Genomic DNA, 13,570 nt, shown 5'->3' with positions numbered 1-13,570 from the left:
TTGTTATTACAAACTGATTCAAGCCCAAATAGGAAACATAATGATTTTCTTAATAAACCATATGGTTCTAGTATGCAAACAAGCAATGGATAGGCCAAAAGTACATAAAAGTACAGAATTCTTTTTTTTTTTCTCCAGAAACACAATTTATTCGATCTAGATTTTAGTTTCTCAGAATGACCCTAGGAGATGTGTTTTTTAATTATTATTATTAGTTTCAGGTGTACAAAACAATGTAATAGTTGGACATTTCACCCCTCACAAAGTGGTAACCCCTCTCCCCCAATCTACTACCCGTCTGACATCGTATGTAGCTGTTACAATTCCATTGACTCTATTCCCTATGCTGTGCTCCACATCCTGTGACTATATATATATAAAAAGTACAGGATTCTTGCCTTGATATTCATACATGCATCATCTAGTATTAGGCAAAACGTTTTCAATAAGCAGTTTTGAATTCTCACGTCACGTCTGGCATGCTGGTACTCAGAGAGTAGTAGGTGTGAGGAGCATGGGTTTGAACACAGAAGCATCTGGAACAGGAGGTGTTGGTATTCTAAATGCCCTCAGGGCACAGGGGAGGCAACAGCTAGTTCTGTCCTGGGTTGGGAGGAACAGGGGTGTGTAGAAGAAGAGAAGAATCAAGAATCCTCCTTAAAGGGCTCAACCTCTGACTGGGGAAACAGCAAGTTTCGACTCAAAGGCACAGAAGACAAGACATACCCTTCCCAGGGGGACCCAGTGTGGCCGGAGTTGGACTGGGCTGGGGAGGCTGAGAAATGGGAATGGGATAGCAAAACAGGGCCAAGCCATTAAGGATCTCAACTGCCATCTGAAGGAACCTGGATTTTACCCCATCACACAGGGGAGTCATTATAGGGCGGGTTTTGTGTTTGTGTGGTTGGTTGGTTGGTTTTATTTTTATAAGGAGAAAAAGAATATGGTCTGAATAGTATGTTAGAAAAGTAGCTCAGGCAGTGATGTTTAGAGGGCAGAGACCCAGGACCGGGAGCTAAATCAGCTGGGGCCAGAGGTGGTCAAGGCTGACACTGTGGCCGCAGGAGTAAATATGGAGAGAGAGGTAAATAGGAGACATACTTTAAAGGGAGCCACCTACATGTGGGTTTCAGGGGAACTTCTAGCTTGACTGTGGCTGGTGATGCGTCAGTCGTGGAAAGAACTCAAGAGGAAGGCAGATGGTCAGGGCCCAAAATGAGTCTGGCTCGGACAAGAGACTGGAAGGGTTAATAGGATATATAACATAGTCCGTGAATTCATTAGAAATAGAGACACAACACTCAGAAGACAGGAAACGGAAGGGAGGCCTTGAGAGTTTCAAGAATATAGATGAAGGCAGATGTTGAACAAGGGAGAAGCACCCGAGAAATGAGAGGAGAGGAGAAGGCAATACCCTGAAAACATACACATTTACAGAGCAGACTGTATAAGAGGACCTCTCCGAGGAGTCTGGAAGGAACCATCACAGGGATAGGGGAGACCAGGGAATACCCCCCAAGCTAGAGGCAGAGTTTCCAGTTGGGGAAGGTAGCAACAGTGTTGGTATATAGAAGGAAGGATTTAAATAAAACAAACATTGAATGACATTTTGGAAAAGGCACAATTGAAGTTAAAAAATTTAGATCAGCGTTCTGGGGGTGGGGGAGGACCAACTGCAAAGGGGCACAAGGGAACTTTTCAGGGTAACGGAAACACTCTATGTATATTTTGATTGTGGCGGTAGTTCCATGACTATACATTTGTCAAAACTCATACCTACACCCCTAAAAAGAGTGAATTTTATTCAGCGTAATTTAATTAGACCTCAGTTAACAAATGTGTGCTAAGAAGAGCTTGCTTTAATACTCCTTAGAATGGCCTCAGTGATGGCAGCCCCTCGGTGTTAAGGAACTCCTGAGCTTTGGTCAGTGAAAGCCTTTGCTTAGGAGTAAGAGCTCAACTGTTGTGCAGGCCCAGAGAGACCGGACCACCAAGAGAGACAGGGCCATGAGGGTGCCCAAATGGAGCAGGAAACAGTGGCCATAATGGAAGAGAAAATTAGCATAGTTCATAATCTGTCTTGTCCTATACAGATTTGAAATCCCACAGTAGTTCACCTGACAAATTCATTCATGTGTTCATTCATTTAGCCAGTGTGTATAGGACTGTGCTCAGTGCTACGGGGAGCCCCCAAATGAAGCAGCTTTCTGCAATTCAAGCAGCTTACAGCTTAGTAGATGTAGATGGAAGTGAATGAACAAAGATGGTTTGGTGCAAAAAATGAGAATCAATAAATGATACCTTAACTATTTTCTGAGCATTTGATAGTCATTAAATAAAAATCAGAATATACCATAGTTTTAAAATCTCTGGGATCACTGAACAAAATAGGCTATGAATCTAGTAACACTACCTTCACCACCATGTAAGACCAGTTCTGGAAAATCAGCATTCTGTCAGCCGCAGCTGGTGTGGGAACATGTCCATCTGTCCATTTGTCCCTCTACTCCTCTAGGACATATGAATAGTTAGAAACGACATGTGTGGGCAGTGGTTCTCAAGGGGAGGCACTGGGCAGGCTGGGTTTCCTAAAGAGAGCCCTCTACCCCCACCCCCCACTCCCACCCAGCGCTGGGCTGAGCTCCCCCTGTGGCCAAGCAGAGCAGGGCAGTGAGCAAGGCAGGAAGTGGTGCCTGACTAAAGATGTTCCTGAAGGTCAGCCAGGAAGCTGCCTCTCGTGGAGGCAGTGGCCTGAAAGGTCCGCTTTCTGTGACAGAGCCGGAAGCTGCGCGTGCATTGGCACGGACACCGCTGGAGGACAGGATGGCCTAATAAGGGCTGGTATTTACTTTTGCTTGACCCCATCCTGGGCCCCACCACAGTCTGCTAAAATGCTTCTAACATTCATCACCGGTGGGAGACATAGGGTAGTAAATTCCTGCAGAGATGACTGAGGAAAAGGGGAATTGGGGACACTGGAGGGACTGGCTCCTGCAGGTGGGAAAATCCTGGCATAATGAATCACTCTTAATCACTCAACACGTGCTTATTTGAGTGCCTTTGAAATGTATACTCATCGAGCCACTCCAGAAAGAAAGCCCAGACTAAGACATCAGAATCAGAAAGCTATTCAGTTTTTATGCAGTGTTCATTCATTCATTCATTCATTCATACCTACAGCAAGCAGGAGATGTCGTAGACCACATGGAGATAAGCAAGGTCCAGTCTTTCCCTCACGGGCCTTGTGATAGACTTTAGTAAATAAAGCCACACAAGTACAGAATGCTGTGTGCTTGGTCACAAAGGGAGAAATCTCTTCTTGGCGTGTCCCCATGGGAGGCACACCACCCTGGCTACCTAGTAGGCCTAAAAGTGGGGAACTGGAGCACAAGCAATTCTATTCTCAAAGAATAAATATCTCCAGTCTTGCTGACTTTGGGAGACCATGGAGAGTTCAGGTTCTCCTCTAGATTTAGCTTTCTAAATACAGTAATACCTTGATTTGTGAGCATAAATCGTTCTGGAAACAAACTACTCGTATTGCAAGACATCGCTTGTTTCACGTTAAAATGCATTAGAAACGTTTGCTCGTCTTGCGAAACACTCACAAACCATGTTACTCGCAATCCAAAGTTTTACTGTATTTCCTTTTACCCTCCATCTTTACTTATAGGCCAGATTTGTCTACCATGTAATTATTTCATCACATTCCATGTAGTGACTGCTTTAATTGCCACTGGTCACCACAATAAAATAATAATAATAAATACGTTAGCGTGTAGACACTTCACTAGTCCCTTTCACTTCCCCAGCTATTTGTATGGAAGCACCCAGAACATGATCACTCAACTTAAGGACACCTGAGACTTTGGTGCCACCCTTACCTGCACTGGCAGTGTTCTCCATCCTCCTTAGGTAGCTACTTTTCCTTCCTCAAATAACACTTCATTCCTAACAAGCTTCATATGCATGCGTGCCTCTCTTTAATGACATTATACTTATGAATTCTGTCCAGCATGTCACCGAAAGCTACAAAAGAGTGCAGGGTTCTTGACCAGCACTTCTCCACTTAGTGCCTCTCCTCGTGGGAAATAGTTTAGCAAACACAGATATGTGTGGGGAGAAAAGAACAAATTATTTTTATGGTTTTCCAACTCTGTGTTCTAGAGATTATCCTGTTATGTTTCCAAAATTCTTTCAAAGCTTATGGTTTATAGTGTTCAATAAACCTAATAGCTTATAAACACTCCAAAGCAATCTTGTGCCCCCAAAAAAAAAAAATTCAGTAGGTGGTCTTTGTCTTGTGGTCTCATTGTTTTGATATTGTCTGTAAGTTTACATAATTTATGAGTTGTTTAATCATTTGGCATAAATTTCATGACAAAAATATTAACATGTAAGCAAAGTATATGAAATGATTTGAGAAGTAAATTATATTCCATCAGGCCATAATATTATGAATAGCTTTTTGTTTTCTTCTCTTTACTTTCTGTTTATTTCAAATCATGACATTGAACACATGTCACTTTTATAACAAAAAGATATGATAAATAGGGAGATGATAAACTAAAAGTACTTGGGAAAATGTTTAACTAGCATCAGCCAGTTGTAAGAGAGTCGGCATGTGTACAACAGTCAGAATTGCCTTGCCCACCCTAGCTGTTTTAACAGTGTTTTTACACCTGAAAAATTGTGACACCAAAGAAAAGACAAAAGAGCTAGAATGTTCCTATAAGACATGCACTTCTGAGTGTGCTTCGTCTAGTTCTGTCTAATGTTCGCTAGCCCCAAATTCGCCGAAGAAAATGCAAGGTAGATGTTTCTATGTTAATTTGTCCCACGGCCTTTCGTACCTACCATCTCGGGGTGGAGAGGGGATGAGACCTCCTTTCTTACACAACGATACCTTGTCAGACAGCTGGCATGGAGAGGTGTCTGATCAAGTGTGAGTTCCTAGCAGAAGGCCATTTGACCTAAGTTCTTGGTGTATTGAACTGTTTTCCTCTGCCATCACATTGAAGCAGTGAGAAAGGCTCCTGAAGAACTTAGAACTTGTCTTACAGACATGAAGTCTTCTAGAGCATGCAGTTTTCTTTATTGACAGACATAGGATATAAAATTAGGACATGAGGGCTCTTTAAGACAAGACCCTGGGTTAGCGTCTTGGAGTTAAGCAGTCTCACCGGTCACCCAGAAGGGACGATGGCATTTGTGTGGTGGTCGGTGCAGTCAGAGCAGTTCTGGGGGAAGGGCCGCTACTGGGAACTGTTGAGAAACGGGCTGTTAGTGCTTCTGTGTCAGGCTGATGAGGAGAGAAAAGCCTCTTGGCTGGGGAATTGGAAGATGCAGTGGGTCCCAGCTCGCGGGCCTGTCCAGGGCTGGGATCCGCACTGGGCAGCTCCCCCACCCCTCCCTTCCTAGCCCCCTCAGTCCGGTCCCTGTGCTCTTTCTGGAGCAGAGGATGTGATTGTGGGCACTGTATATGAGTCAGGCAGGCAATTAAGTTCGCAAACTCATCCTAGAAAAAGGGCTGCATACCTCATTGCTGAATATCACTATGGTCACCTTCGAAGTGCTCCGCTTGGGAAGCTGTGCACCGACGCCAGTGCCTAGTCCACCCTTCAAAGCAATTTTGGAACTCTTTTTCTGGAATGGCCATCAGAGCTGTTGTCATATTACCTTTGATGTCCTGAATGTCATCAAAATGTCTTCCTTTCAATATTTCCTTTATCTTCAGGTAAAGAAAGAAGTCATTGGGGGCCAGATCGGGTGAGTAGGGAGGATGTTCCAATACAGTTATTTGTTTACTGGCTAAAAACTCCCTCACAGTGCCGTGTGAGCTGGTGTGTTGTTGTGATGCAAGAGCCATGAATTGTTGGCAAAAAGTTCAGGTCGTCTAACTTTTTCATGCGGCCTTTTCAGCACTTCCAAATAGTAAACTTGGTTAACTGTTTGTCCAGTTGGCACAAATTCATAATGAATAATCCCTCTGATATCAAAAAAGGTTAGCAACACTGTTGCAACAAGTTCGCAGTCTTAATTGTCACACCTTGTGTGTGTACATTCGATTTTTTTCTCCTGCAGTGATTGGCATGGGCTGGAACCATCTCAGGGTGGAATTCTGTCTAGGGAAAAGGGGACTAAGAGTTCAGCAGTAAAGCAGGCAGTTTATTTAACGAACGGATACCAGCGTGGCCTTCATTTCCACTCTGTGTGACCCGACCCAGCCACATCGCTACCCAGGTGCACCACTGACGCATGGCTTGGCTTGACTCTGGAAAGCAGGAAACTGCTGGAGCGTATTTGGGAAACCAGTGATGTCATCCCCAACTAATGCTGGGTGGAGAGTTACTGAACTTGGGGGGGTAAGGCGGGGTGGGGGGAACCAGCGAAAAAGAAAGCTGTGGCCCCACCCAGCAAAGTCATTGCCATTTTGTTCTTTCTCACGTTTCAGTTAAGCCTTTGTTTTCCGTTCTACTCCCTCTCCTGTAAAAGTATGTACTGAATGCTGCGTTTCCGCTGGCTCCGATTCAGGTCAGCACTGAAGTTACTTACTCTCAAGCTCCATGGGGATGTGTTCTCCTCTGCGTACCAGCCCTGCTTAGGGATGCATGGTTATAAACTCGCTTCGCTTGGTCAGGCGTGAAGGTGAATTAATTCAGATCTTGTAGGTTGAAATCAAATGCATGACTCCTCACATGTTCCAGAGATTTATGGCCAGTTACACAGTGAAAAAATTAAACATTTACTCCCCAAGTGCACTTTAAATGAGATGGACACGCAGCCGTGAGGTAAAGAGCTCACCATCACGTGAGCTCACGCAGAACTCCGTTAGCCCCAGCACTGGGCGTTTCCTACAAAATCGCCCCGCCTCCTTGCCCCCTTCCCCTGCTCCCCACTTTCCCTACCTTCCCACCCCTATCCCCACGAATAAACAAAGATACTCTTAGCTTATTTTTTTTTTGTAATCTCTGCAAACGGCCTTCCTATCTCCCCTGCTCCTTGGCCCTGGTCAACCTGTCACCTGAAATAAACCAGACCCGCCTTGTACCCTGCCCGTGAGCTGCCTTCCCCACCTGGCCTCACTTTCGGGGTACCCCGTGTCCTTTTACTCCGTTCCTGGAGATTTTGTCGGTTTCCTGTTCCGTATCCTGCGTGGGTCCCTTCCCCACTGCTTTCCCTTATCTCTGCATCAGAATTTCCTGCTTTCTCCCAAACATGTCATTTCCCTGACCCAGGCCTCCACTCACTTCCTCTTACCTAACGTCCCTGTCGCAGGTTGCCCAATCCCACGTGTCCCTTCCCGGTGTCCAGAGGAAGCCACATAGCTGTCTGGCCAGTAGGAGAGATGTTCCTGTCTTTTCACGGTGGCATGTTTAGGGGAAAGGAAAGTGACCATGGGCTTTCTCGATTTCCAGAAACTGTCAGATTCGTGAGCCAGAGGAAGCTCTGTGATTCAGGAAAATATTTGCCTCACTAGCGCACAAGGTTATCTAGGTCCAACCCATTTTTTTTGTTTTAAGGATCTTTTCTCCCCTAGTTTGATGCTAATTTATTTTTTAGCCTAAATATAAAATTACTTTAAATGAAACCAGTGTCAGCTGGGAAATAAACTGAGTAATAACATTACCAGCTATCTCTGTTACTGAGTTAAATTTTTAACCCACTGCTGTTCATCCTCACATGTTGGCTCTGTCTTTCTTACTTGCTACAAACCCAGAAAAGGGTGCTCGGAATGCTTAAGTGTCCAGCCCTACCATCAGTATATTCATCTTTTGCTTTCTCCAGAGATCGGCGAAATATTGGCCCATTCCTGTTCCTCTTCCATCTACAGCTTACTTGTTTTCTCCCTATTTTTAGTCTGGATTCAGAGCATAAAATTGACAGACAAGGCCCACCCCCGTTCAGAACTGAAAGACACCCATAAAATTACCTGAGTATTCATGGAGTTTCTCTTCTGTGCCTCTTTGTTACATCCGTTAGACTTTCATATCCCAGTTTCTACTTAAGAGGCATATAATCAGAAGCAGCTAAGCAATTTATGCAAGGAAAATTAAATTAATACAAACCAAAATACCAGTTTTCCAAACTGCATGGCCCAGTGGCCCTCAGAGTCAACTTCAGGATGTGGCGGAAATGGATGAGTAGAAAGAGAAGCTAGATTTGTCAGAAAAATGTCACACTTTTAAACTGGGACTGTAACTTGTGGGGAAAATGTAATTAATAATATCTAGAACTCATGGCAGTTTACAGGCTTAACTATATACATGTTCATTAAATTATACACCCATAGGTATCAGATTAAATGTTTAAAAAAAAATAACGTATTGCATGTCTCCATAAAATACATGTGGTGTACTGCTTTGGGGAGAATTGGTTGCCCCTTAGTCTTTCCTGGGTATTATTGAAAAGTCAAAACATTTTATACCAGTGAGGATAGCCATATCTAATTAAAATCAGGAAATCAGTATAAAGCTGTTACAAGTATTATTAGGGATGTAATTTGTGTTGGATTAAATGATCAAATGGAGGTATTTATTTATAAAGTCCTTTGAAGGCCCATAATGAAAATTCAGAGTCACATTGCCAACCCCCTGTAAGAATATGCCAGGTGCCTGTATTAAGTACCCCCCGGGCCATTTGTAATAAAGGCACCACAGTCTGCTGAGGAGGAAGGCTGGGGCTGGGAACAGGAGTTGCTGCATCTGTCGTGGACGTCATCAGCCTCCTGTTTGAGGTTCATCCCAACCCTAAGAATCAGCACGAGAGCGTGTGGGACCATGAGAAGTACCTGCCATACTTCCTCCCACCCTCCAGAATCCATCCAATTCCCAAATTTGTCTGCGTTTCTCCTCTGAGTACAGATTTACTCAAGCTCCAAAGCTTCCCCCAGGACTGACATTGGGGGGATGGTGCCTCGTGGCCCCTGCTCACCTCCAGTCACTCCGTTTCACACTCACACACCCCTGCGTTTGTCCTGCCAGCTCCACCCAGCTAGGATTTAATGCATTTGCTTCCTTTAGTGTCCTTTCCTTGACCACAGTATCTCCTGTTAATCCAGGCCTCCCCTGGGTAGGTACCATGCCTTCCATCTTAACCTTTCCACAGGGGGGACCCAGTGTAGAATAGAATGTTGGGGCCAAATGTAGACCAACCTACCAGCTCCACAGAGAGCACAGGAAGCTCAGAGGAGTCCTCCGCCACGTGAACTAGCCAGCCCTGGAACCCCAGCCGCCAGCTCCACCTGGAAAAGCAGTCTTTTAAGACGCTAACAGGAGAGGCACAAGTTCCCACCAGTCTTACCTGCTCGCAACGCCAACCTTCCGGGGTCAGTGCCCTGGCCTTTCTTATCAGACCAGTGACCGACCAGCAAGACTATAATACCAGGTCCAAGTGTATTTTTATTAATGTGCTTGGATGTAGACTTACAGATCAAATATCCCACCAAATTGTATTACTCGGCAGTGTGGCCGTTTGTGTGGAAACTGCTGTTGACATTTTGCATCAATATATTTCAGTCTTTGTCTCAGCCTGTCCCATATCTTCATCGTCATCGTCGTCGTCATGATGATGACTGTTTTAACCACAGGTCAGACCTCTTCCAAGGGCTTTATGTAATTAGCTCACTGCTCCTCATTGCAGCCCTGTGATCATGGGTAATGATAAACGGCAAAGGAGAGTTCTAGTCTATGATATTAAGGCGTACGGCCTCTTTGCCCAAGAGGAACGTAGATTTTGAACATCTGGCTACTTCTTGCCAGTAGGTTAGAAAGTGTGCGTTCATGGTGTGTGTTCATGGCTTAGCATGGTATGCTAAGCACTGAGACGCTTAAAAGAAGCATAAAACATGACGCCACCCTCAGCAGGCAGCCAGACGTTTTGAATGAAAAATTAAAACAAATGGTTTTTGCAGTTTGCTTGTCAAAAGAAAGGTATAAATGATAAATGCAGTAGAACTTCAAAGAAAGCAAGGACGACAGTGGGGCTTTGGGAAGGCTGGGAAGGTTGGTTAGAGACTGGGGCTTTCAATGACATACTGGGGCATGTGAGGGCATTTGAGATCCTGTGGGCACAGGGCCACCCTGGCGGCCATCTCCTGAGGGAGGGAGAGACTGCTGTCGGGAGACCTGGGGGAGCCTGTGAAAGGCCTGAGTGAGTGTCCTGGGCCCAGGACGGAGGCAGTAATGGTAGAAATGGTGAAGGAGGTGTGTGTGGCCAGCAGACCGATAGAAGTCACAGGAACTGACTGGGGTGGGGATGTGAGGAAGGGGTCCAGGGGACCCCTGAGGACCTGGGAAGAGCAGACCAGCAAGCTCAGGTTGCAGTGGGCGTAACTGACTGGCGCGTGACATGTTGTTGTCGGAGACGCCCGTTGGACTTCCTGTGATGTCGTCCATCGGACAATCAGAAATTAGTTTCTAGAGTTCGGGAGAGAGGCCCGAGCTGAACTTGGGGAGATTTTTGCACCGAGGTGGTACACAATGTCTACAGGTCCTTCCAGTTTAAACATTTCTGCGTGTCTGATAGACACTGTGCACTGAGGTTCCCGAGGCAGGAAAGACCCGGTCCTGGCCGCGGACTCAGCACTGGGGGAGGCAGGCAACCACTGTGGGCAAGCAGAGTGCTGAAGGTGCCCGGATGCAAAGGGGCACTAAGGAAGGAGTGGCCGCGTCTATGTGGGAAACGGCAGTGGGGCAGAGAACCTCCCAGAAGTGCCCCTGAGGTGTCCTTAAAAAGACGGCATTTGTGGGGATAGAGACAGGGGCGGAGCATTCCAGACAGAGCAGTGGGCAGGCGCCTGGCCCCCAAGGGCCTTAGAGGCTGTAATTGGGAGTTGAACTTGACCCAGAAAGCCAGGGGGAGCAAGTCAGACCATTCCAAGGCCTCTACCCTTCACACAGCTCCAGGGCACCATCCACAGAAGCCTGTGCGAATGGTGGTCCCTGGGGGTGGGCAGGGCCGCCTCCTGTGTCCCCACAAGGCAAGGTCTTTGGGTCATTCTTCACTGCCTTTAATGTAGAAAAGCAAAACTTAAGCAGTTTCCCTCACCCAGGCTGTGTGAGCCCTGTTACAGGATGGGTCTTGAAGGTAAGGCCTCAAGTGCCAAAAAGAGCAGCTCCAGGATGGGTTGGGGACAAATGACTTGTTACTGTACTACGGACCCCCTGTGGAGGGGGTGGTGAAATACTGTTTCTGTATCCATTTAGTCTGAAGCCTTAATAACTTGGTTGCTGAATGGCCTGTTATTTGCTACCAGTCAAAACTTTTAAAGTTGTTTTAAATTACATTACACGAATAAAGAGAATTGCCCTACAAATAAAGGAAGTAATTTCTTCTCTGTTTGAGGCACCATGCATTAATTGTCTGGCTTGCACAAATATTTTTGATCTGTTAGAATCCTCCATTTTTAACTTATTTGCTGCTCTGTAAGCAATTAGTTTAAGTCTACTGGGACCAGTAACCTGGGCTTCCATTATCTTTACTCTGTCTTTTGTATGACATGGTTGAGGCTACTTCCAAGTGGCAAAGAGTTAATTTGCCCTCAAAGCTTTGAAATCACAATGACACATTAAAAGTTCTCTTGGAAGTGTAAATCCAAAGGACTGCTCATATTAGAGTTTTAGTTTGGGCCTGAAAATACTTATAGCAGGGTCTCGTCTGCAAAAGGTTGGTTCTCTAAGTTGAGGGTGGTCAGTCCAGCTCCCAGGTCCATGATGTTATTGGTGTTCCCTCCCAAGTTCGTACATAATGAATATAGTAGATGACTCATTTTTAGTCCTATGCCATTCAAGAACAATTAAACACACTTTTCACCTGGATAAAAATCATTGCATAGGTAACTAGAAATTCTTTATTTATAATAACCATAACCAACTTTTTTCTTGAAGCTGTTTGACAGCTGGAGGCTGTTATTTTAATTTTGATAAGTTTGTCATAAAGAATGGAATGTGCTCCTCTTTGGAGATGAGAAAGTTTTGGCATGGAGAGAGGAGAGAGACACCACCTAACAATGGGATTCCACCAGGAGATCCAGGCTGCTGCTTTGAAGTGCTTTTAGTTTTCATTTGAGGCATAAATTGGAACCTTATATCTTTCTTGGGAGTAGGAAGTTTTCAGACAGAAAAAAAAAAAACCAAAACGATTGCTGCGACCACATCACTGGAAGAAGAAGAGAAGGTTTCAGAAAAAATAATATTAAGTTCACGAGTTAGGACTTCAAACAGATTCTTCTTTTGTTTGGACAGTAAATAGTTAATGATTCGTGGACAGCATGGTGGGGATCTGTGCAGCACTGAGAAACACACGCCCATAAATCCCTGCCTGGCGCTTCTTTGTGATCACAGATCAAGCTGAGGACAGTGATGGAGCGCCCAGTTCCTCTCGAGCGCCCCCGTCCATCCTGTGTCTTACCTGACACCCGTCCTCCCTCCTGACACTGCTCTCTACGTATTATTATTATTACTCGGAAAACAAGAACTCTGCCAACAGTAGTTCAGTCAATTTTCACAGATCGTCAGTTGTAATTTTGTGGGGTTTTTTTTCTATGTCTTCTCTGTGGAGCACATGAGCGGACATCTTTCTAGCCCCCAGATAAGCCATCCCTTTGTGCTTAAGTGTAATGTGTAACCCAAAAAGGATTCATGGAAAAGAGGGGGAAAGATACTAATGTCTGGATAGTTTCAGGACCAGAATGGCTGTCTCTAACTATACATACAGAGATTTTACATATGATGTTTAGTGGCTTGGAGAAATAACGGAGTTGTTTAGTGGGAAAATGAATGCGATGTGTCGAGCATAATGTCAGCAATGTAAGAATGCATAGGAAAGCAAGTAGAAATGGAGGCATGGTGACGTAAATCATAGTGATGAAAATGAAAACTGTAGTCACAGCTAACTTATTGAGCACTTGCTAGGTGCCCGGTGGCATTCTGAGCAATCCATGGGTACTAACTCGTTTAACACTAACGGCGTCCTTTCCAGGTAGGTAATATTGCTGTCCTTGTTTTACACACAGGGAAACCAAGACACAGAGAGGTTAGGTAACTTGCCCTGATCACAGAGCTAGTGAGTGGCAAAAACCAGGATTTAACCCTGACATTGCCTCCTCAGAAATATTATACCATCTTTGTGCAGATTATATAGTCTTATTTTCACATCCTATGAGTTCCTGAACATGACCCTTGATTCTGGTACTGATCTAATTAGAAAGAGTGGCCTCAAATTATCTGCTCAAAAACCGATACTATAATGGGAGCAGAACCTTATTACTTGATAACCATTCATTTCATTTAGTCTCTAAAATTTTAGTAACTTAGAATAAACTTTCTAATTTTTCTGGTCGGTTAGCGGAAAGCTATGTTGCTCAACAGGCAAAAATTTTAATTGTGACATGCTGAGATTTTTCTATGGCTTTTCCGGTTGAAACTTGCTGTGGGCATCTCCTAAGCCAGAGAAATGTCAGCCACTTTGGACAGTGTGGACCTTGGAGGTCTGTCGCCAATTAGTTAATGTGCTTGGAGCAGGCCCAGGACTGTTTTCTAAGAGAGGTCCTGGTCTCTCTCTCCCTCTC

General features: G+C 44.9%; 1 protein-coding gene across 1 annotated transcript in view; it reads left to right on the top strand.

The window, feature by feature from the left end:
• The window catches only part of MTHFD1L (methylenetetrahydrofolate dehydrogenase (NADP+ dependent) 1 like), a 193,336-nt gene that overhangs the window by 142,674 nt on the left and 37,092 nt on the right, over window positions 1-13,570 (top strand). The gene's annotated exons all lie outside the window — the stretch shown is intronic.

The sequence above is a fragment of the Hipposideros armiger genome, unplaced genomic scaffold (genome assembly GCF_001890085.2).
Source record: "Hipposideros armiger isolate ML-2016 unplaced genomic scaffold, ASM189008v1 scaffold_41, whole genome shotgun sequence".
Classification (NCBI taxonomy): Eukaryota; Metazoa; Chordata; class Mammalia; order Chiroptera; family Hipposideridae; genus Hipposideros; species Hipposideros armiger.
This window is presented reverse-complemented; position numbering and strand designations above follow the sequence as displayed.